Source organism: Schistocerca gregaria, chromosome 8 (genome assembly GCF_023897955.1).
Source record: "Schistocerca gregaria isolate iqSchGreg1 chromosome 8, iqSchGreg1.2, whole genome shotgun sequence".
In the NCBI taxonomy this organism is placed as follows: Eukaryota; Metazoa; Arthropoda; class Insecta; order Orthoptera; family Acrididae; genus Schistocerca; species Schistocerca gregaria.
This window is the reverse complement of record NC_064927.1, coordinates 222,935,373-222,960,841: the sequence shown is the minus strand read 5'-3', so window position 1 is coordinate 222,960,841 and position 25,469 is coordinate 222,935,373. Positions and strand designations below refer to the sequence as shown.

At 40.4% G+C, this 25,469-nt stretch overlaps 1 protein-coding gene across 8 annotated transcripts in view; it reads left to right on the top strand.

Moving 5' to 3' along the window:
• The first annotated feature begins 2,907 nt into the window (after positions 1-2,907).
• The window catches only part of LOC126285408 (DNA N6-methyl adenine demethylase), a 452,634-nt gene continuing 430,072 nt past the window's right edge, over positions 2,908-25,469 (top strand). For 7 of the 8 annotated variants that reach the window (XM_049984764.1, XM_049984761.1, XM_049984760.1 and 4 more), the window contains exon 1: positions 3,858-4,529. The gene's annotated coding sequence lies outside the window, so the exon portion shown is untranslated. The other variant, XM_049984759.1, reaches the window with a different exon arrangement.

The following is a 25,469-nucleotide window of genomic DNA, read 5'->3' as shown; positions in this document are numbered from 1 at the left end:
AATTTAAAATACTAACTGTTCATAAACTGTATGTGCTGAAGATAATCATTATGGCAGTAAACAGTAACAAAACATTTAATAAAGAAATACACGATCACAACACTAGAGGTAGAGAGAGACCCCACATCATCTAAAAGCCCTCACTATGCAGGCACAAAACTACTGAACTGCTTCCATCCTAACATCTCCTAATTGCCCATTACAATACTAAAAACGAAATTAAAATTACGGCTCCTAAACAATCCAGTATATTCAATACATGAGTTTCTAGATTTAGTTCACCTGTACAATGGAACACCATTCATCTAAAAATATATGTAATCTCAGATCTTAGAATGTGTCACAAACGGTAAATGTTTGAATGTTATATATGAATACTGTGTCATAAACTGTAGATTCCTTAATCTAAGTATGGCAATAACAATTTTTGTATGTATAGTCCATATATGTAACTCTGTTCTCTCAACTAAATTTAGAAAAGGTTGTGTAGATAAAAGTGCCAGCCAATAATATGTAACTCTAGTAAGTAAGACTCTGACTTATCCAGAAGACTGGACCAAAAATTCTTTTTTGTAGTCACTTGATGTTGGATCAAAAGAAAATAAATAAATAAAAATAATGAAAACAATCATGAAAGCAGACTACTGAATTACATACACAAATATAATCTTCTTCTTGATCAACAATTTGGCTTCTGGCCAGAAGAGGTACACAGGCTGCTACAGCACAGTTCACAAGTGTTATTGAAGCATACGAGAGAGATAGCCATATGGATGTGTGTATGCGCATGGGTGCTGTTTATCTGACAAAGAACTTTGTCTGGTACATAAAAATCATCCAACAGGCTGATGACCTCTGCTCACGCATCATCTAGGAGTTGAGAAGCAACATAACTTAATTCATAATGGAAATAAACTGCTGAGGTGAACCTCTTGTTCAATGACCAGTATTTACACTATAATTACAATAGTGTGGCATTAATAACTGAACAATACACACATCTATGAGATTTTCCATTTAATCATTATAAGCAGGACACACACACACACACACACACACACACACACACACACACACACACACACACAGACGACGTAAGCAAATCCATAAAAAGGATCATCTTGGTGTTTTAGTAGGCCTACTACAAAAACAGTACTCTCACTCTATTTTTCTGGCTAACAACCAAATCACAACCTTAATGCAAGTATCTTCTCAATTGATACAATAATAATTATAATTGACGGTGAAAGAGACAAAGTGTTGGGTCAACTAATTATTATTATGCATTCAAGACTAACAACAATGGCAACATGTTTTCTTAAATTCTGGATCTCTAGAGACAATTATTTTTATTTAGTTTATTAAGCAACATAAATGAACTGTTTCATCAAAATTCATAATTGATCACTTTTGGTCCCTAATTTCATTAAACTAAATGCAGTGATTAATTCAAGTCCAAGAAAAAATATCAGTTATGAATGGTTTTAATAATACATCAAACTGCTATCTGTAATGACAACCAATATTCTCATTTTAATTGTTGTGTACCAACATGATGTGATAAAACTCGTTGATAAATGCTTCAGTGGGTACCAAGCATCATAACAATCAATAGCTCATCAAAGTTTTTCTCTGTTGGGTCTGTACTTGAAATGATGATTTTACTGCTTCTACACTGTGGAAATTACTCAGTCACACTATAAACTCAGTAGACCCTAATTTGGTCCCTAATGCACAAAAACCATACAGAAACACTATTAACCAAACCCAGCTTTAAAGTCATAGCAACAGCAGTGAGCAAAAAACAAGTTCTGTTCTGTTCACTCCGCTCAGGAAGGGGTATTGAGTATAATGTGATTTACAGAGGTAAAACCAAGCAACGACCCTTAAATAGTGTTCTATACATCAGAACTTTGCATTATGAGGCTTCATACATTGACCCTACAAGTACAATGAACAACACATGTAGATATAATTTTTTTTTTTTTTTACTGATCATATTGAACAACATAACAAATTATAGCCTAATAAAATCTACAGAAATGTTAATAAAAATGTTTTACTTCGTTTGGCTCCAAATGTTTTCTGCAGTAAGAAAAACATGGAACACATAAAATATTTAAATATAGTGAACAGAACTCCATGTCGGGATGAAAAGGTATCTCAAACTATTTCAATATTCCGAGCGATTCGTTGGACCTGAAATATTCCGTTTCCATTCTTTGCTTTTTCTTCACTTCATTTCTCCACATAAATCCACAGCTCTCTGCTGATTCTGTTATCTAATTTGTTGGATACATTGATAAAATGCAACATAGACGTTGGGAAAGTGAGGTACACTTGTTAAGCCCAACAGCTTTACATAATAGCTCTGTAGGCGCATATATTCGCAACTATCAAGCTGATAAGGAAATGCGCACTGTTTTGCGCGGTGATGAAAGTTTTTTATTCTTTTGTAGAACTCACATGATTAAAGGCTTATCCTACTGACGAGGGGTATCGACAATGCGAGAAAAATAACAATATTGCTAACTTTTAGTTCAGCCTCTTAGTGCATTGCCAGTTTGTATACTAAGTGGCTTGAAATTTTGCACCTGAATTATGGTTTATCAAGGCATATGTCCTCACAATTTACACAACTGAGAACTTTAGCTTTAGTTTATCGCTCGCACTATTGCGCTATTACATACGTTCTTAATTACATCTACAGCTCAAGTTTTGATTTCAAATCTTCCAACGAAAAGTGGAACTACTGTTGATATACACTAGCATATAAATTGTGCTTCAACAGAAATGTTATTAGCGCATTCGTATGTCACTGAATACAAATAAATATATAAATAAATAAGTAAACTTACTTTTAATAGTGTGCTAATTTCATCAAAGACACATAAAAATAAACACGATAGAAAAATACAGGTATCAAAACTGTTTAATGTATTTCGTCACTAATGTCTTTGCTCACAGTGTATTGTTACCGCTTATTGTTACGGAAAAACAGTACGGATAGAAAACCTACGTTTCATGGAATTTGCACATTTTTTCTGTTTGGTGTCATTTGTGAAGAAGTATTGCACAATGTCAAATGCAACAGCTCAAAATTATATTTGCAGGTAATTTGTATAGTTTCTTGATTTCCTCTTTTTAATATTCCTGAGCGTTCCTGAACATAATATTTTATGATATTTTTATCACACACCTTTCTACGTAAATATGTCATAATGGAGGTTAACATATAACTATGCTAATACTGCATGATTTTTTTATATATTTAAGTTCTGGCTCAACAAGTCGGCGTATTAAAATAAAATACATCATATATGAGGAATGTTTTTAGTACTTTTCAAAACATTTCAGAGCCATTACTTTACAAGATTTTATGTTCGTCAAGGATCTAAGAGTTAACATGCTAATTAGTTCACTAGCTGTCCAAGCACCCATGCAACATTACTGTGTTCACCTAGCAGACATGCAGAGCAATGCCACAACAAAGTAGCGTCATAAGCAATTATACATTGCATTATGAGGAACATTTAGTACACTATTGGCTTATCAATCCAGTAACAATGATTCTTGTCTCTCATAGTAATGAACATCTTTGTCCGTAAATGAAAATTTACGTTTATATACGAGAGAACAAAATTATGTCCGTTTTGTTTCCACTGCCGCGCATACACGCAGAGCTTCCTGGTAGTGGCATCTTGAACTACGCGCTTGTGCTGCACTCTTACGGGAGACGCCACGATCAGGCCCGGTGTTTTGCAAACAAGATGCTAGCAGCAAGCCGTTAGGGTACAACAAAGAAGACGCGCGGAGTGTGCGGATTCTAAATCTCTAGTCATAAGGTAATTCTCACTCGTAAAAATTGGAGAATCTGTTTACTTTAGTGAATGGCAAAGTTATGAGTTCCACGTACGACGAAGATATCTGAAATTTCTCTGCGAAATTATTCGTTACATACGCGCAGATGACTATACTAGAGAATCGAACATTCCGAAAAAGAATGCAAAAAAAATCTTTTCCCGGTGTTTTTTGATATCAGAGTCTCTTAAATTCAGCCTCTTCTTCGTTCACGTGAGCTGTCATTTAAAGCTTCGCGCCCGACCTGAAAGAAATGGAAAGCGCTACGCTGTCAGCTGCGTAGCGGTGGAGGGGTGTTTTCAGCATAGGAGGAGCAGGAGATATTTAACGTCACTGGTCCGGGTGGCAGCGGCGGAGGGTAGGGGATGGGAAGCACGCTGGCTGACTCACAGTTGTGCCTTGCCCGCAGTCGGCTCGGCGTGCTCCCTGCTCTAGGTCGATTTTACGCTCGCCGCCTGCGCTCGTGAATGGAGTGTGCTTTTTTGTTCCTACGGCGAGCCAGCGTAATGTTACGTAGTACTACGTAAACTTAAAATAAAACGCAGTGAGACAGTAAAGGAATAAACAACGTCGAGCGAGAGTGGTTTATTTTTTCCAACGATTATTTTTTTATCTTGACGGGCAGTAGCATCTACACGACAAAATGGGAATGTGCATCTGTAGGAAAGGTCAGTGAAAGTGATGCAGTTTCTCAGCACAGATATTGTTAATATGCTATACAAAAACGTTGTTCCAGTGTGTTAATATCTGTGACAACGTGTAGTACTTGCAAATCTGTTGTACGGTTCGTTCAGCTGTAGCGGTAAGTTTGAAAGCTCGAACACCAGTACAAATTGCACTATCAAAGGTATTTTATATATTGTTATATCTTAGTGCAACATTGTGCCGTCTGTAACTTTGTGCGTTTGGTTGATATTTTCCTTGAATGTGTTGAAAGTCTTCATTTTTGTGGTCAGGTATGTAGATGTATATAGCTGGCATGGTAGTTTGTCATAGTTATTCTTCACACTGGTGCAACTTAATTCCTTTATGTAGCTACAAACAGATGATTTTGTGAAATGACGAGAGTATATTGATTCAATTTCAATTATGGACTGAGGGAAAAATAAAACATTTTCTCTAGCAGTAAATCACGTTGGATGCCTTGTGGTGTTAAACAACTTTTAATTAACATAATTTTGAAAATATTACACTTAAACTGTTGTATTTTCTGCAGCGTAGATAGTTTAATTTCGATAAACTTTTATTACTTAATCGTAGCTCCATGACCATTCGTAAATAAAAATTTCATTTGAAGTTACTGCTCAGGTATCAGCGTCCTTACATTCTTCTTTTTGTGTGGAATAGTACTGAACTGTTTATGTAGCTGTCATAAACCCGTTGGTCTGCGTATAGCACGTTAGTGAGTTTTGTGCCCTAAAATTAAATTCTCACTTTTAATGTAAAACAAAATTCAATCAAGACATAAAGAAAGAAACAAATTATTTTGTATCCGTAGAAACAAGACATCGATTGTTCGTATTATTTTTGAAATGTTACATGTACCGTGTGCAACAGTTCATTCCCTATTTGGGAGCCTTTGCGTGTGCCTGATGAACTATTTGTACACAGGAATTATCATGTTCACTAAGTACCAAATTCTCGAATCTATCAGTGGATGGCAAACATTGGTATTAGTGTATGTCAGTCGCAAATTCTACCTTCTTGGCGTTACGCTGTATCTACGGCTTTGATGTAATCGCCAAGCGTAGTTCCAACGTACAAAATTTGTTGTTGTTTTACTACTTGATGTTGATGAATTATTCGTCTACTTCAGTACTAAACTACTCAAGTATGAGGTACACAAATGGGATAACGATCTCAAAGCATATTTCATCTATTGTAGAGCGATGTTCTTGATCATTGGGCCTTGGATGCTTTGACGATAATATGAGATACGCTTGCTCTCTGATCTGAAAATCTTGAAAATACTTGCATTTATCGGCCTGTCTCTTGTTGTTATTTTTAAGACTGCTGTATCCATTTTTTCTGACCTCTAGCTCTTGCTAGTTTACTATCTGTTCTGGATAAATCTAGGATCTCTTGTATCCCATTCTTCTGCATTTCCGATGTTTAGAGTAAAAGTTTAATTCTCGTTATGCAGTGAATTTCATGAAGTAAACCGCTATAATTATATGATTAGGTGCTGTCAACGGAGCGGTAACAGAAAAATGAAGCTAAGAGAACAGTCTTCGCATTTCACGCATTTGTATTTCGGATCCAGAAATGATGAACACGAAGTAAATCATGCAGCTTAAAGTTTAGTGAACTGTTACAAACAGCTGCCCTCAATCTGGCGTAAACAACTTTTCGGCTCAGTACTTTTTATGGATTCTCAGTAATCCGTAGTGTTGCAACACACTGATGCAGTGCAAATTGGAGTAAACATCAGGTCATGCAGTATCAGCATGCTGAAGGACTGTTACCATCGATTGACAAATCATGAACGAGTCGTACCGTTAGGGATACATAAGATGACATTTTTCCATTTGAAAGCTGATGATCTAACTACGTTGGAAACTTTTTATTGGAATTTGAAATGCTCTGGACCCTTTCACAATCGTATTCAAGAACATGTTGAAGGAGCAGTGGAAAAAGCCTGACGTAGTTGCCATTCTTTTGAGAATGCTTTTTCTTGTAGGAAAGAGCATGTATTGATTGCAAGTGGGGTGCACTTCGCACTGGCTGAATACAAAAAGCTACAATTCAGATGCGTTTTGATAAAAGATAGAGAACGTGATATTTGTTCTGGTGACGCTAAGAGGAAAGATTTTTTTCCATGTTCGAAACAAGCATTTTTTTCAACAGTTCAAATGACGTTGTTCCTGTGTTTATTTGGATAAAATGACCATTAACTACATTTGAATCATACAAACTGTAATCACCAACGAAAGAGGTCCCTTATGTTCCGCAGTATTCCAGTGTGTTAACTTCGGTTGATAAAGTAATCATCTTAGCCATTCGGACATCAATCGAAGTTAGAGATGTTTGATATGAAACAAGTTAAACTGAATGGAAATTTCAAGAACGCAGTTTTGAGGCAGGATAGTGAAGAATACCGAAGACCCCGTGGTTCGGACAAAATGCTAATCTCTGTGCGGTGTTGATTGCGGTAGTTCTCCGAGGAAGACATCCAGTTAAATTGTTTCTAGTAAAGCATTATAGTGTTCGGTCCAATCTTCGGACAGATACATCGTTAATGCTTCTTTGAGTCAGGTTGACTTCGGTTTCCAACGGCGTTTTCATGTTCTTGCTCCCACCTCCGTGATTCTCTTGACGTGAGCATTGCATCTGTGTTCGGTCCACTGCTGTCGGTCGACAGGCTTGATGTAGTTCTTCCTGCGCTTCACTCCATCTCTTTCTGTGACCCTATCAGCATTACAATGAGGTGATAAGTGTCATTGGTTACCTCCAAATATCGTGTCGGACCACATTTTGCCCAGTTTAGTGCAGCAATTCGACGTGGCATGGACTCAACAAGTCGCTGGAAGTCCCCTGCAAAATATTGAACCATGCCGCCCCTACTGCCGTCCATAATTGCGGAAGTGTTGCCGGCGCGTGATTTTGTACACGAACTCACCTCACGACAATGTCCCACTGATATCCAATGGGATTCATGTCGGGCGATCTGGGTGGCCACATTATTCGCTCGAATTGTCCAGAATGTTCTTCAAACCAATTGCGTACTACTGTGGCCTGGTGACGTGGCGCATTGCTGTTTAGAAATATGAATTCCGTGAGTGGTTGCAAATGGTCTCCAAGTAGCCGAAGATAACCATTTCTAGTCAGTGATTGTTTCAGGTGGATCAGAGGAGTTCCACGTAAACACAGCCTATATCATCATGGAGTCGCCACTACATTGCACAGGACCTTGTTGACAACTGGGTTCATGGTTCCGTGGGGTCTGAGCCACACTCGAGCCCTACCATCAGCTCATACCAACTGAAACCGGAGCTCACCTGACTAAGCGACCGCTTAGAGTGCAACCAATATGGTCACGAGTCCAGGAGAGGCGCTGCAAGCAATGTGCTGTTAGTAAAGGCACACGTGTCGGTCGCCTGCTGCCATAGGTCATTAACGTCAAATTTCGCATCCTTGTCCTAACGGAGACGTTCGTAGTTCCCACATTGATATCTGCGGTTACTTCGTGCTGAATTGCTTGTCTATTAGCACTGACAACACTACACAAACGCTGCTGCTCTCGGTCATTAAGTGAAGACCATGGCCACTGCGTTGTCCGTGGTAGAGGTAACGCCTGAAATTTTGTATTCTCGGCACAATCTTGTCACTTTGGATCTCAGAATACTGAATTTCGCAACAATTTCCGAAATGGAGTGTCCCATGCATCTAGCACCAACTACCATTCCGCCTTCAAAGTCTGTTAGCTCCCATCGTGAGGCTATAATCACACTGAAAGCCTTTTCACATGAATCGCCAGAGTACAAATGACAGCTCCGCGATACTACCGCCGTCTGTATATGTACATATCGCTATCTCATGGCTTTTGTCACCTCATTGTTATTTCTTTCATACAAAGGGATGTGTGGCCAATTTCCACCCTTTCTGCGTAAGACCTTTATCTGTTGAACAATTTAATAAAAAATTGTGAAATGTTATATAATTAAACCAAAATAAGAACATTAATAGTATGATGCTTCTCAGAACAGTTTTCGAAAACAATGGTGGCACATCATGTGTCCTACTACTCCTCAAGTTACGTGGAAGTGTTGAAGTATTTGTTCTTGCAAGAATGAGGAACCTCCCACATGGAACACTTCAAGTAGTGTGGTAGTCTTGGAAGCAAGACTTGTTTTTTTCCTAAACAGAGAGGTGCCGGCAGCCGCATCACATCTGTTCGGTTCTTATGTGCTTTTCCTCAGTACTGGAATTTGCACATTATCGTCGAGTGCTGAACTTTCTTGTCTTAACTTTTGGGCACACAAGACTTCCTTTTGCAAATCTACACTGGATTGCTCAGGCGCTTGCCAGACTTATGGACACTTCCCTCCGAAAGTTCTTCATTGTTTCAAGCTTCAGTTCCTTGTGAAGCACACAGGCATTTACGATACTTGGATGAATAAAGTACGATAAGATACAAGGTCACCATTTCCGACTCTTCCTGTCAGTTTCCTATGCTGATTTCCTTTGATCAATGTCTGAAAGTGTTCCAGAATTGAGTAGTGCCATTATCTCATTACCTTTCAATTCTTCCACACAGCGATTCATTTTATACTGAAGTGTAAGATAACGTCTCAAAGTACGTACATGAAATTCGTTAAAGCATCTCATGGAATTTTACTACACAAACATTTCACGAAATTTGTAACATTGCTCGATGTTCCACGAAGTATCCAATGCAGTCAGCGAACGATGCATGGTGGCACATATTTTGAACTCTTGAGTTATTCAGAAAATGGTTGTCTTCTGTACAATATATTTAAGATCCGTGAATTCTGCAGTGATTCTGGATATGTAAAAAGTCATTATCTCAGGTGTAATGAAGAGCTGAATCATAAATGTATCATATAAAGCGGAAGCAAGTAAGCACTCGGTAGCATGGGCGGATACCAGGTACACTGGGCTCACCGAGGGAAATAACAATCGCCACAGACGGACTGTTCGGAGCACCGCTGCTTTTAACACCTCTCGGCCTTAGAGGGAACTACCACATTGCATACAATGGGCGATTCAGCAGATATACTTCCATGCTGGATGAAACACAATTTCACAGTTAAGTGGTATGTTTATTGCACCATCACGCATTTAAGCAAGAAGGAATGATAGCTCACACGTTGCACCATCTGCTTTGAAAGAGTTAAATATTCAATCACTTTTTCGTGACACTTGGAATTGCTTTTGCGTTTCCAAATTTGTGGCGGGATCATTTTTGTTAGCCTGCTGTCGTCCGTGACCTACGCAAATCAGTCTTCTTTTCATTATGGTTTCCTTTACCTTTCCCACTTTGTTTTGCAGTTCCTCGTTATTCCTGTGCTTCCATGCTTTTTTCCGTTTTTATTTTTGTTAATGGACCCCAAAATCTCGGAATTCGTTCGGGCTTTTTAAGTTCGCTTCTCGAAGTCTTGTTCTTGGAGCTCAGTGCTGCCGATACGTACAGAATCCTCTCGTGTTACAATTGGATCGTATCTAGGCTCCTAATGATAGACGTATCGACTCTTTCGAGCCTTTGTAAGGTGGTGTTCCCCTAAGGCAATAGTCTTCATATATATGTCTTTGAATATTGCCTTTCGTGGTTTTTATCTTGGTCTTGCATAGAAAGATAGATCCCTTATCATTTACCTACAAAATAGCAGGTCAGCAACTGGAAGCAGTTAATTCCATAAATTATCTGGGAGTACGCATTAGGGGTGATTTGAAATGGAATTATCATATAAAGTTGATCGTCGGTAAAGCAGATGCCAGACTGAGATTTATTGGAAGAATCGTAAGGAAATGCAATCCGAAAACAAAGGAAGTAGGTTACAGTTACAGTACGCTTGTTCGCCCACTGCTTAATTACTGCTCAGCAGTGTGGGATCCGTACCAGATATGGTTGATAGAAGAGACAGAGAAGATACAACGGAGAGCAGCGCGCTTCGTTCATTTAGTAATCGCGAAAGCGTTACGGAGATGACAGATTATCTCCAGTGGAAGACTCTGCAGGAGAGACGGTCAGTAGCTCGGTACGGGCTTTTGTTAAAGTTTCGAGAACATACCTTCACCGAAGAGTCAAGCAGTATATTGCTCCCTCCTACGTATATCTCGCGAAGAGACCATGAGGATAAAATCAGAGAGATTAGAGCCCACACAGAAGCATACCGACAATCCTTCTTTCCACGAACAATACGAGACTGGGATAGAGGTACTCAGGGTACCCTCCGCCACACACCTTCAGGTGGCTTGCGGAGTATGGATGTAGATGTAGATCCTCAATGTTAGTCAAGCATTCTATTTTTCCGGTTGAAATTTTGAGGTCTATTTTCCCCGCTTGTTCGTAAAACTCCCCGAATCATCCGTAAAGACTATTTAATTCATATCGAGTCTAACTTCAGGTTATCTGAATCAGAGTACATTCTTTGGCTTTTTTTCTATAAAACTTCTTTCTCCAGTCATTGACGATCTTTTATAACGCAAAACTGAAGAGTATGGGAAATAACCCATCGCCTTATCTGACTCCCGTTTTAACACTGACGTGTCCCTTTGGTTCTCTTAGAAACATGAACTTTGACGTATTGTTCATCTAAGTGCCTTTTACGACATTTTTAGGCCTTGTCCGCGGTCTTCCAGATTCCTTCCACAGACTTAGACTGGCTACCGAATCATTGGCCTTCTGGAAGTCAGTGAAAACTATATCACAGTCTTTCATAGATTAGGAACCTCGGTTAGTACCGGGAGGTTAAGAATCTGTTCAGGGCCTGATAAGTCCTTTCTAAAACCACTATAATATTTCAGAAACTATAACTCGAGCTGCGTTCCAGCTCTGATCGTTAGGAGTTAAATTGACTTTGTTATTTGTAGCGTCACGTTGTAATCCGACGTCTCGATCGTACGTTTTAAGTAAAATTATCTGCTCCTGATAGCAGTAAGACTTTTCAAACAAAAGAATTACACCTCAGTATCACCTCTGGTGCAACAAAAGAGACCTGGCAGTTGCGTAATAACCGAGGGATTTTAATCTGGGCACTTCTATTACAATTAGTCCCGGTAGGAAACAGAGTTCGACTTGTAAAAAGCGTCAGCTTTATTGGAATTGCACAGAGCCACCGATATAGCGTCTGTTTACGAAATATGCTCGGATTATTTGGGCATGAGGCGACTGACATTTATTGTACACTGCTACGGACTCGCGAAGTTTAGTCTTACAATAAAGCCTTTTTATTCGACATATATTTTTCTTGATCTTTCGTTTTCATAAGTCGCTGTTATTTCATCAACAAAGTTGCGTTCCAGATCTGATAGTGATTTACGAAGGGTAATGAATTGTACGTACAGTATTTTAAGGTAGATAGCTTAAGGTATCTGAAATCCGTGTGTGCAACTACCAGAAAGACCTTCAATAATTTTAAAACAGTTACGTCACTATGGCCACAAAAATGAATAATTTTTAATGGAGACAGCATCTGAGACCACCTTTCTTGCTTTCAACTGTTGTTGAGTTTGAGCAGCAAAAAATCTTCATAGACAACAAATTAAAGCTCCCTACCTCGTTTTTATGTTGCACAGTTCTGATTTCCGAGGGCAGAAAGCTGGAGTTTCTTGTGCCAGCAAGGTCGCCGGATCTCTCCACAGCTGAGAACGTTTGGAGCATTATGGGCAGGGCCCTCGAACCATCTCGGGATTGACGGTCTAACGCGTCAGTTGGACTGAATCTGGCACGATATCCCTCAGAAAGACAATCGACGACAAGCCGAATAACTACATAAGAGCCAGAGGTAGACCAACGCGTTACTGATGTGCTCAATTTGTGAATCTCTTTCTCTTGAAAAAAATCGTCCAGTTCTGAAATTGCAGTTATTTGTTCGTTTGTACATGTACATCACACCTACCGATTTCTGTCCCATTCGGATAACTCCTTCGTGGTACGTCGTTTAATTTTATTTATTATTTCTTAGAGTGTATATTCCTCACCGAATTCTGGTCCTTGAAACTTTGTAAGTGGGCTTTCGTGGAGTAGCTGACAATTTTTAATCGCCTGTCAACATTTCCATGGCATTCTTCCGTGGATCAAATAACTCTGACTGTTCCTGCTGGTTCTTTTGTATATTCCCTTTTAGTCCTATTTGGTGTGGTTCCCATACGTTTGAGCTATATTCTAAGTTGGGACGCACAGATGGTTCGTAAGCAGTCCCCTGTGTAGATTGACCGGATTTTCAAAGTGTTCTTCCAGTGAACCACATTCTGCCACCTGTCTTACCAACGATTAAGAGAGCGAGTGAGCGAGTGCTTGTGTGTAAAAAAGAGAGAGAGAGATTTTAATCTCTGTCAGTAACTGTTTTGGAAGCGTATGAACAAGTTTCCAATCGAAAATAAATTATTAAAAACATACTCTCGTGAGAGAAGCATATGCTAGAAAGAAATGTGCTCAATAGAAACTGCACACCAGACGCTTGTTTTTCATTAATTATATCCTCATTACTAAGGTCTCCAGGCACAACACATTACATAACTCTACGTTTCAACTCAGCAGTACTTCTCTTCGTTCTAGACTCTCGTTTCAAGTAGCACGTGTTATTAACACAGACTTGTGTTTGTGAATAATTGTAACTTTCGTTTGAGGATAATGATACGTGACGTACTATGTTCTGTAGGGTTGGCAATTCTATTCTAGGCGGTCTAGTCCGTGGTACAGATTGTATCCGACAGGTGACGCTTTTTAACGCCACGCGATGCAGACTTTCCCTTACTTATTTCACCGCCCCCCTCCCCCCCCCCCCCACCCGCCTGCATCTCTGCCTTCCCACATCGTCAGCAAGATACGAGGCTTTCTTGCGCTCACAAACCTACAGGCGGTGTGTCATTACGAGGCCGAAGCACTGCGCTGCACCTAAAGCGATTATTACGCAATGTGCTAGTAAACTTATTACAGCTCTTATTCCCATGTTTGAACTCGGTTGTAAAGAAAACTATGACGTGGGAAATGTAGTTTACTTTTGTGTATTTCATTTGGTCGTCTCTGGGGCCAACGATCCGCAGAATAAGCAAGTTTTTTTGTGCTGAAATTAGAAACTGCGATTACGGGATGGTCAGAAACAGGCAAAAAAGCTTGTAAAAGTGCTGCAGGGTAGGTTGTGCTGAGAAATAATTGTTAAGAAAAACCCATGATACGTTGCACAGTTTCCGAATTAATTAGCATTGAAGTTAGCCAATCAGGCCGTTGCGTGCGAAAATTCAAGCGGCCCACCAGACACAACAAACTCAGCTATTCTCATAGTACAGATGATAGCGAACAAGAGTGCTCAGCCTGTGACTCGGGTTCGATGGCTACTGCCGACCCATGTCCAGTTTTTGTACCGCTCACTTGTTCGGTTTTAGGAAACCGGACGAAGCACACGTTTGGCGACACCGTCTCTGGCGGACCGTTTGAATTTGCGCGCGCAACGGCCTGATTGGCTAACTTCAACGCTAGTTAACCTGGAAACCGCGGAACGTATCGAAATTTTTCAAAATATTTACTTCTCAGCACGGCCTGCTCTGCAACAGCGTTACAAGCCTTTCAGATTGTTCCTGTACAGTTTAGCGATTTTAAGGGAAAAGTTAAAACTGGAGTATTGCCTCCTTGTATTGTGTTCGTACCAACTCATGCCATTCAGTATAGGATACCGCTCCACTGAATTACTCACGAACTCTTTTAATGTAGATAGACACGGACTGTTGAACCGTAGGGAGTCATTTGCTCATTGCTAACAGTTACTTGTGCCCAGGAGTAGAATCGTAATGAGATTGTTAAATATGCTTTTTATTCTCATCTATGTCACATAACAAGTTGGACTCAGCTAAATTTTTCTCCTATAATTGCTTGTGCGTGCTTAAAACAGTCTCACTTCGTAGCGATGAGTCACATCATCTTTTTTAATTTCAGTACAAAATAGCTTAAATAGTGATCACTTCTGTCGTTAAAGGTAAAACACCCTAAACCGAAATGAAAATTTTGGTTTTTAACCGGAATCAAGCAATTGATATTAACGCCGACAGATGAACAATAATTTTAAAGCTCGTAGACAGATTATAACTTAACTCTCTCGTACATAACAGTGCTAACATGAATCAGAAGACCGAGTTATACGAATCGTAATCAATAGTAGTCCAATGTGAAAGCCTATCCATTCGTCTTTGGTTTATTTTTCCTAACTGGTTAGGCAATGGTCTTTTGCTTTAGAAGACATAGGCGAGATATAACACATAAAAATTGATTTCGTGATGACACAAGCGGGATATTTGCAACCTGTGATTCCTTTTATACAGGGTGTTCGGAAGTTCCCGTTACAAACTTCTAGGATTTGTACATGGGAGGAAACTATGTCCGGAAACAACAGACGCTTTCAATTCGGATGTATAACTCGGTCACATCTGATGAAGGAAAGAGAAAAATTTCAGAGTTGCTCGTCCTTGCGCCCTATAGGATAGACAGATTGGCGTGCCACTGAATGCCCGTCAAGAAACGTGGTTTCTGCATGTTGGTGCACCATTTCACTTCTCACGTGCAGTTCGGAGACATCTCGACAGACGAGGTGGCCCAACCGCGTGGCCGCCGCGATCGGCGGGTTTGACTCCTAATGGAATTATTTTTGTAGGATTTTATGCAAAGTTTAATTTACAAGACTCCTGTAAAGACAAAGGAAGATCTGCTGGCACGAGTTCTGGCCGCTGCACTAGAAACTGAAGAGGCACCAGGTGGGATGGGTATTGAGAACCAAAACATGCTTCGCAGGTAGGCTTGCAATGTCTAACAACTCTGGTGAACGCCACATCGAGCCACTGTTGTAGTGCATCAGTAGTGTTCTGTACGTACAGTATGCTTGTTTTTTTTTTTTTTATAATGTAAACACGTATAAGATTAAATTCAAACAAATGTACTTAAATGATAAACGGATGATTCGTAATGATGTTTCATCAGCAGCAGCAGTAAATGCGATCACTTGGTGATGTGGCCTCTTTGGTCGGCGTGCAACATAGGATCTGCAGGTTCTTCCATTTCTGTCGATCTTGAGCTTCCCGTTGCCAGTTCAGTCCGGCTGTCTTTTTAAAGTCTCTATCCTATCTGTCCGGTGATCTTCTCTTTCGCCTTTTTTGATAAATTGGGCTCCAATCTAGTATTTGTTTTGACCACCTGCCGCATTTTCTTCGAGCGACATCACCAGCCCACTGTCATTTCAAGGTATTCACTCTTTCCAGTAGCTGGCCACCGTGGCCGAGTGGTTTTAGGCGCTTCAGTCCGGAACCACGCGGCTGCTACGGTTGGAGGTTCGAATCCTGCCTCGGACATGGATGTGTGTTATGTCCTTAAGTTAGTTGGGTTTAAGTAGTTCTAAGTCTAGGGGACTGATAACCTCAGATGTTAAGTCTCATAGTGTTTAGAGCCAGCCACTCTTTCCATTATGTCATTCAGCTTTGTTGTGTGCCTGGTATCAACTGCTTTCTTTCTGTCTTTCTTTGTGTAGTCCAACAATGATCTTCTTATTCGTCTTTGGACTACTATTATTTTTCAGGCAATTTAATATCTATGTTTCACAGCCACAAGTTATTACTGGCAGTATACATTGGTCAAAACCTGATTTCTTCAGCTCGGCCGATATCTTGGACTTCAGAGCTGAGGAGTGTCTTCCATAAGCTAGCCCCATCCTTGCGAATTGTTACCTAACAATTGTACTGCGTTTTGCCTAATTCAGCTGGCTCTAAGCACTATGGTACTTAACATCTGAGGTCATTAGTCCCCTAGGCTTAGAACTATGTAAACCTAACTAAACTAAAGACATCACACACATCCATGCCCGATGCCTGATTCGAACCTGTGACCGTAGCAGCCGGGTGGTTCCGGACTGAAACAACTAGAACCGCTCGGTCACCACGGCCGGCGCCTAATTCAATTCCTCAAGCAGAAGTGGATGAGTTAAACATCTGAATTGAAACCGTCGTAGAACGGAAACGATACGTTTCCAGGCATGGGTTCCTATTCAAAATATTATGTAGTCGCTCACGTCTATTCGTCCCAGAAGTATGTAATGGGAATTTTCGGACACCCTGTAATTGTTGAACATGAGCAACAAGCATACTTTTACTCCAGTACAGCTGATTGGATAGTGAGGTATTGGACATGTAGTTCCTGGTATTGTTACTGGTATTAAAAATAAACTCCTTTAACTACCTATTAAGTTCTGACTTACTGCATTTGTATAAGAACAGTAAATAGAACTAACTAAACAAATTTCGTGAATGATACAATATCTCGGAGAAAACATCGTTCACTTTTGTCATAGCACTGTTCAACTCTTTTGTTTCTTAAGAACTGCCTTTTTAAAGCAGCTGTTTAGAATACTGACTGCCAGAAAGACGACGAATCATGAAGACGGTGGCTCCCGCACGCTGTGCCACTTTGTGAGATGCACACGTTCTACCAACCAAGTACAATCGAATATTAACTGAAACCTCGTAAACGAAACTCGTCAGACGACTCCAGGAAGAAGTTCAGACGGCGTCATATCTGAAAATGAGCACCACGAGTAATCCATAATTGCCCAAAATGTGCCTTGAGGTGGTCCGTAACACAGCCAGGAAGGATTAACGGGACCCCGTCATAATGAGATCACATAAACCTACGCACAATCTTCCAGGAAGTAGAGGGGAGGGGTGGGAACATTATGTAGCTATCTCCGAGTAGGCAGTTCGGAAATTCACTTACCTGGTAACAACTCACGGGTGACAATCAGTTCTGTATCTCAAATCACATCGCAGGATTGCGGGAACCCTACTGACAAATTGTTGGTTGGATTCTTATTTACATCATTGACTTAACAGGGACTTAAGTGTGCGTACTTTCTCTCTACGAATTTCAACTTGATCAACGAGTGCATCGTCAGAAATAAAAGCAATTTTGAGAGTACCCCAAGGCTGCGTCAGAGGACCTTTATCCGTCATGGTGAGTAGCGTCGAAAGCTCCCTGAGACTCTGTTCTGTATAGTGTAACTGCAACGCTAGATAAGAGTAACGAAATACGGGGAAAAATGCGTAGAGCCGACGCCTGGCGCAGGGACTGATATTTGATGCTCAACATAAATACATGTACCGTAACGCGCATTAGTAGGCGGAGAAATTCTTTGTTGTACGCTTACACTATTGTCGATTAATAGCTATAAGCAGCAATAATCGCAGAAACTCTGAGAGCAGAGGTCCAGAGCGACTTAAAATGGAAAAACCACATAAAGATAGTTGCAGAAGAAGTAAATGCCGGACAGAATCAAAACGAGAATCCTGAAGAAACAAAGTTATCCTCAAGATAAGCAGCTTAAAGAACTCTTTTCAGTGCTCATTAGCCTGGGAGCGCCACCAGGAAGGATTAATAGTGTGATAGAGAAGGTCCAAAGAAGAGCGACATGTTTGACCACGGATTCGTTTAGTAAGCGCGATCAACTCCAGTGGCAGACGGTAGAAGAGAGTCAGCGTGCGTGACGGAGAGGTTTACCGTTAAAATGCCGAGAGTAAACGTTCCAAGAAGAATCAGGCAGCACACTGCTTTCTCCCACCTATATTTCCTGAAATTACCTCGTAGGGAAAATCGGAGCAATGAAAGCTCATACGGAGCATTAACAACTGTCCCTCTAATCTGGCATCAATCGAAAACGGCACAGGAAAAAGGAAAGTTATAGGAGTAACAGAGCACCCTCCGCCACACACCGTAATATGAATTGCGGTGCATGGCTGTACAATGTAAGCTTACCGTTATAAATAAAGGAATCGCACAGTGATGGTATACATAAACTTTCGGCCCTGTTAAAATGACCATTTATTAAGCAGCCACCGAAGACTGCTGAAGCCTTAAGACCCATTAAACTGAAAGCTGTTCCGCTTCATACATTATTTCTTATATTTTTAGCCATCAGTCCTCTGACTGGTTTGGTGCGGCTCACCACGAATTCCTCTACTCTCCATCTCAGAACACATGCACCCAACGTCCGGAATTATTTCTTGTGTCTATTCCAGTCTCTGACTTCCCCTGAAGCTACAGCTTCCTTTAGTACTAACTGAAGTTACCCCTAATATCCTAACGCATGCCCTCTCATTCTATCCCTTATTCTTGTGTTTTCCATATGTTCCTTTCTTCGCCGAGTTTGCGAAGGATCTTCTCATTTCTATATTATTAGCCAACATAATTTTCTACATCTTTATGTAACAACACATCTCAAACGTTTAGATTCGCTTCAACTCCGGTTTTCGTACTGTCCATGATTGATAATACATTTTTGTGCTCCAGACGTAAATTATCTGTAAATATTTCCTCAAGTCGAGGCCTATGTTAGCGTTTAGTAGACTTCTCTTGGCCAAGAATGCCCCTTTGCTGGTACTGGTCTGCTACTTATGTCCTTGTTTCACCTAGCATGTGTTTTTCTTTCTTCCAAGTTAGCATAGTTCCTTAACTTCGGCTACTTCCTGGTCCCCAATTTTAATATTTCTGCTACTCATTACTTTCGTGTCGCGTGGTCTAGGGCGCCTTGCTACGGTCCGTGCGGCTGCTCCCGTCCTCCCTCGGGCATGTGTGTGTGTGTTGTCCCTAGCGTAAGTTAGTTTAAGTTGATTAAGTAGTTTGTAAGCCTAGGGACCGATGACGTTAGCAGTTTGGTCCCATAGGAATTTACCACAAATTGCAAAAAACAAAAAATACTTTCGTTTTTCTTCGATTCACTCTCCGTAGTGTCTGTTAATTAGACCTTTCATTCCATTTAACAGTTCCTCCAGTTCTTCCTCACTTTCGCGGTGGATGGCAATATCGTCAGCGAATCTCATCGGTGAACTTTTTTCATTATGAGTTTTAATACCACTCCTCAACTTTTCTTTTATTTCTTGTCATTGCTTCTTCTATGTAGTGACTGAAAAGTATATGCGAAAGACTATAGCCCTGTCACATACCATGGTAATTCGAGCAATTCGTTCTTGGTGTCGCAATGTTGTTCTTCCCTTTTGGTTCTTGTACAAATTTTATATCACCCGACATTCTCTGTTGCTTACACCTATTTCCATGAGAATTTAGAACATGTTACACCAAATACACATTATCGGACCCTTTTTGTATGTCGACGAATCGTGTGAACGTGTCCTGTTTTTTCTTAAGCCTTGCTTCCATTATTATGCGCAACGTCAGATCTGTCTCTCTGGTTGTTTCACCTTTCCTAAAACCAAACAGACCCACTATTTTCTTTTCCAGTCTTGTGCATATTAATCTTGCCATCAACCTGAATGATTGAGCACTTAATCTGACTGTGTAGTAGTTTCCGCACTTACCTGCTCTTGCTAGCTTCAGGATTGTATGGTTGATATTTTTCCGAAAGTTTGTCTCCAAACTAATAGAGTCTACAAACCAACTTGGATAGTAGTTGAGTGTGCCACTTGTAAAAATAATTTTTTAAATCCCGAAGGAATGCTATCTGTGCCGTCCGTCTTATTTGATCGCAAGTCTTCCAAAGTTCTGTTAAACTCAGACTCTAATGCTGAATCCCCTGTGTCTTCCATATCGACTCCCATTTCTTCTTCTTCCCGTCATCACAATACTTCCCCCTCGTAGAGGCCTTAAATGTATTTCTTCCATGTAAAGTTCTCTCCTCCGCGTTTAACAGTGAAATACATCTATTCCTCTTAATGTTTGACCCCACTTTGCTTTTAATTTCACCGAATGCTGCTTTGACTTTTATATACAAGGTATCGCTCCTAAGAGTCGTCAGTCCAATTTTCTCTTGTATTTCGACAGATATTTGAAATTTCGTTTTTGTAATGTGTAGTTGAAGTCAGCCCAAACCGGGCTCTACTCATCCGTATTCCATGCGATGCTCAGTGTCTGTCTGTTTACTGACACGAGCAAACTTATTTTTAAGGCGGAATTTTACGTGTCTGTTCGATATAACGGTCCGAAATTAGTATGGTACGATACTTGTTTTACTGATATGTATTATCAAAGTCAGTAAAATACGAAGAATTACAGTATTTCAGCAGCGATAGTTGTTCCCCCCTGAACCACGCAGACTGCTACCGCCAAGCAGCGGCGCTGCTCTGTCGCTGCTGTAGTACTGGTTATTCTTCGTCTTTTACTGTCCTTGTTAATACACATTGATAAAACGAATATCACACTAGATTAATTTGGGACCGTTCTATTGAGTGGACACGTATAATTTCACATTCAAAAATTTGTTTTTTAACTGGGCGTCGTGTCACATGAAAGACGGATGAGCAGTACTTTTTTGGGCTGACACAACTACACATTGTAAAAACGAAATAGCAAATATCTGCCGAATCACAAGAGGAAATGCTTATGACAACTATTACGAGAGACATTTTGCATATTAATCTAGATCTTTCGACGACCATTTCCTTTTCAGTTTCTTCGCGTTTTTCCTGGAACCATTTCGCCTATTCTTCCCTGCATTATATGTTTCTTCCATTCCTAAATGACTTATATTGCAGTATTCCTGTCTTTTCCTGCGCATTTTTCTACTTCCTTTTTTCGTCAATCCATTGAAATATTTCTTCTGTTGCCTAAGATTTCGTCGAAGTTACCTTCCTTCTGTCTATATCTGTCAGTCCAACTTCTGCTATCGTCCTTTTTAGAGATGGCCATCACTCTTCAGCGGAACTGCCTGTTGTATTAACTATCGTAGTATATACAGCTTCAGATAACTTCAAACGTAAATTAGCAAAAAATTTTCAAATGCTATAGCTCTCACCGACGCAATTCTCACATTTCCTCAGCCCAAAACGTGAAGCTTCTGTAAGGAGTCGTTAACAATCCAGTATCTCATAGTCAGAAGTCTATTGTATCAAATAGTGCTCTTCTTAAATTCTAAAAATCCGTTTCAAATTAATTAATGTTAGAAGTTAAACTATCACATTTGACTTCCATGCCGTCATGCCTCGTTGAATCCAACGCTTCCCATCACATCAACGAGGTACATCACAAGGTATGGTGTGGCGAGTACTTGGGTACGTGACCGCCTGGATAGTGGTTAGCCCCCCCCCCCCCCCTCCCCCGCCGCGCTTTGACTGCTTTCCTTTTGCCTTTACGGCGTAAAGTCCCTGATCGCCAGTCTTTGGGCCAATGTCTTGGATTAAATTCCAAACCTCTCTGCAGTATCTCATGAAGGGAGTACACGTGACATTGACTCATGATGGTCCGTCCTTCGATGGCACCCTCGACTGTGTTCGAGAGGAGTGACAACAGGCTTCAACCGTTCCCTTCTCTCATCATCATCCAACACACACATAACAGTACACACACAAATACTGCTGCCACCTGCACTTATCAGATACAGTTAAACACACAACTCTGACACTTCGCGAAGGAAAGGTGCCAGTATGCGCGACGGATGAAAAAAGCCAATCAGATCATACGAATTTACTTTATACCTCTGACATGTCATCTCTAAAAAGCCAATATTTATACAAGTTACGAGGCTGGAATTTAGGAAAAGTTTCTGAAAAAGCGGAGCGATGTTTGCTGCCGTCTAAATTCTTTACCTGTGCCAATGCTCGTAACATTCATTAAAGGATAAGAAGGACTTTATCCTACCAGACTGAGTTTTAAACTATTTAATATGCACCACTAGTTTCGGGAATCCCACGTTCTTAAGTGTATCTGTAGACGTCCTTCATTACAGTTATTGAGGCTGTGGAGCCCACTCAGAAGAAATTGATCTATATTCCGTAAAGGCTTCTGTTTTTGTACTCTTCGTCGATATTACTCTGATACACACACAGACTTCCGCATGGAAAAAATAAGCGTCACATTTTTGTATACACGAAGTGCATGGCGGAGGGTACATACATTATGGTTTCTTCTCGTTGTAATCGCGCTTGCAGAGCGGGAAGAATTACTGCTTAAATGCCTCTCTGCTTGCAGTAACTAGTTCAATCTTGTCTTCACGGGCCCCACGGGAGCGATATATAGGGGGCTGAAGAATGTCTATAGATTCTTTCCTTAATATTGGTTCTTGAAATTTTGTAAGTAGGTTGCCGCGGCACAATTTGCTATTATCTTTTGGAGTCTGCCAATTCAAGTTTTCAACTTTTCTGTGACGCTCTCCAGTTAATCAAACAAACCTGCCACCGTTCGTTCTGCCCTTCTTTGTATGCGTTCCGTATCCGCTGTCAGTCTTATCGAGGTCAAAAAAAAAAAAAGTGTTCAAATGTGTGTGAAATCTTATGGGACTTAACTGCTAAGGTCATCAGTCCCTAAGGTTACACACTACTTAACGTTAATTATCCTAAGGACAAACACACACACCCATGCCCGAGTGAGGACTCGAACCTCCGCCGGGACCTCACAGTCCATTACTGCGCCGCACTAGACCGCTCGACTAATCCCGCGCGGCTATCGGGGTCCCACACAATTTAACAATATTATAAGATGGGGTGCACAAGCGATTTGTAAGCAGCTTCCTCTGTAGAATCACCTCATTTTCCCTGTATCTTGCCCATGAACCGAAGTCTGCCCCATGTAGCTACGATCGGGTCTATGTAATCATTCTATTCCATATCCCAACAGATTCTTATTGATGTATTTAAAAGAGCGGACAGATTTAATTGTGGATCATTGTAGGTTACTGTGGTTTTTTCGTTTTGTGGAGTGCACAATTTTATATTTCAGAACATTTATAGCAAGTTGCCCATCTTTAAGTAAGTTTACAAGCATATCCAGATCTGACTGAATATTTGTGCAGTTCTTTTCAGACAGTACGTCATTATAGATTACTCCATCGTTTGTGTGAAAAGTCTAAGACTGTTGTTAATATTTTCTGCCAGATCATTTATATACAATACGAACAACAAAGATCACAACACATTCGCTGGGCCACACCTGAAGTTATTTCGACTTCTGTCTATGACTCTCCAACCAAGCTGACATGCTGTGTTCTTCCCACCAAGAAATCATCCCACTAACAAATTTTGTTCGATACCTCATATAATCGTAATTTCGTTAGTAATTGTTGGTATGGTACCGAGTAAAATGCTATTATGAAGCCAAGAAATGCTCCATCCACCTGACTGCCTTGATCTATGGATTTCAGCATGTCATGTGAAAAAAGCGCAAGCCAAGTTTCGCATAATCGATGTTCTCGGAATCCTTGCTGGTTGACATGGAGGAAGTCCTTCTGATTGAGTCCATAAAATGTCCTTCGGCCCTACAGCATATAGACATCAGTGAGATGACGCGGTAATTTTGTGGACCACTTCTACAACTCTTCTTGCAGACGGGTGTGACCCGTGCTTTCTCCCAGTCAGTGAGCACTTTTTTTTATCTCCAAGTGATGTACGATATGTTATATTAAGAGGAAAGCTAACTCTGTACAGAATCTGCACTGGGTGCATTGGACTTGTCTAATTTTAACTGTTTGTCAACTCTAATATCAATATAACTATCAATGCAATGGAGCGAGAAGTAATCTGGGGTAGTACATCTGTATCTTTCTTACTAAAGAAACATATGAGAACAAAAGTAGATTTTTCTGCTTTTGCTTTGCTATACTCTATTTCAGTTACTGTCTCGTGCATGAGTGTCTCAACGCTAGCTTTGATGCCTGTGATAGCCTTCACGCAGGACCAGAATTCTATGGATCGAGCATTTCTTGACTTTAGAATAGCATTTATTTGGTAGGTCTGTCGACAATATCCTACTATGGTAGGCACTGGAGGCTTGATGTACTGCTACCTTAACAGCCAAACGCGTTTTATCAAGAAGTTATCTATACATTTAGGTTTCGTTTTACACCTTTTATGCTGTAGTGGCTGCTTCTTTACAAGTTTCTTTGCAATGACTGTGTACCATGGATGGTCCCTCCCATCATTTACTGTTGTTATGCTGTAGTCGCTGTTTCTTTAGAAGTTTCCTTGCAGTGACTGTGTACCATGGAAGGTCCCTTCCATCATTAACTGTTGTTCTTGGTACATATTTATCTAATACATGGTCAACTATTCTTTTAAACTTGAGCCACAGTTCTCCTACGTGTTCCTGGTCAGATGTAAGTATTTTAAGTCCCTTCTTGAGATATGACACAACTGCTTCTCTATTTAGCTTACTGAACATGTAAATCTCTCATTTTAGCTGCTCTTTCTACTTTAGTAATCGTAATTGCTACAACTGCTTCATAGTGACAGATATGAGTCTCAGCATTTACATCCTCGTAGAGGTCACGTCTATTTGTCGCCATTAGGTCTGTTATATTTCCTCTATGAGAGTTTTCGGAGAAGGCGTTTAGTAATGTTTCGCATTATGTCTTGTCACGTCCACCACCTACATAATTGTAGTTTTCTCAGTTTATTGCTGGTTGATTAAAGTCTCCTTCAATTATGTCAGCATGTTTGAAGGAACGGTCGTACTAGCGAACTGAGATTATCTCTACAGTTTTAGGTTACAACTGTGGATGAGTCTAGTGGTCGATAGAAAGATTCAGTGACAGGTTTATGCACACACGTGGCACTGAGTCTTTCCCAAACAATCTCGCAGTGCGACGATTAACCCAACTTCATTTCCCATTAGTCTATCCTATCGATATGATCTTAGATTTATCGCAAAAATTATACTGCTGTCAATTTTTAGCCAACTTTCGGTATCTAGTATTATATAAGCTCCACTGCTTTTTAGGACCGCTTCAAACTCTGGGACTTAGTTGCGAAAGCTTCGGTTATTAATCACTAGAATTTTAATCGTTCCATGCATGGGGGTCGTAATTTAAATCTTACGCTATTACTTCGGACTTCCTGCGGCTACCATTATCTGTATTGGATGAAGAACCGTCTAAAATCCAAGACAAAAAAAAAAAAACTATTGTGCACACTCCACCCACTGTCAGCCACCTGAGCAGTAGCCTCTGATGTGT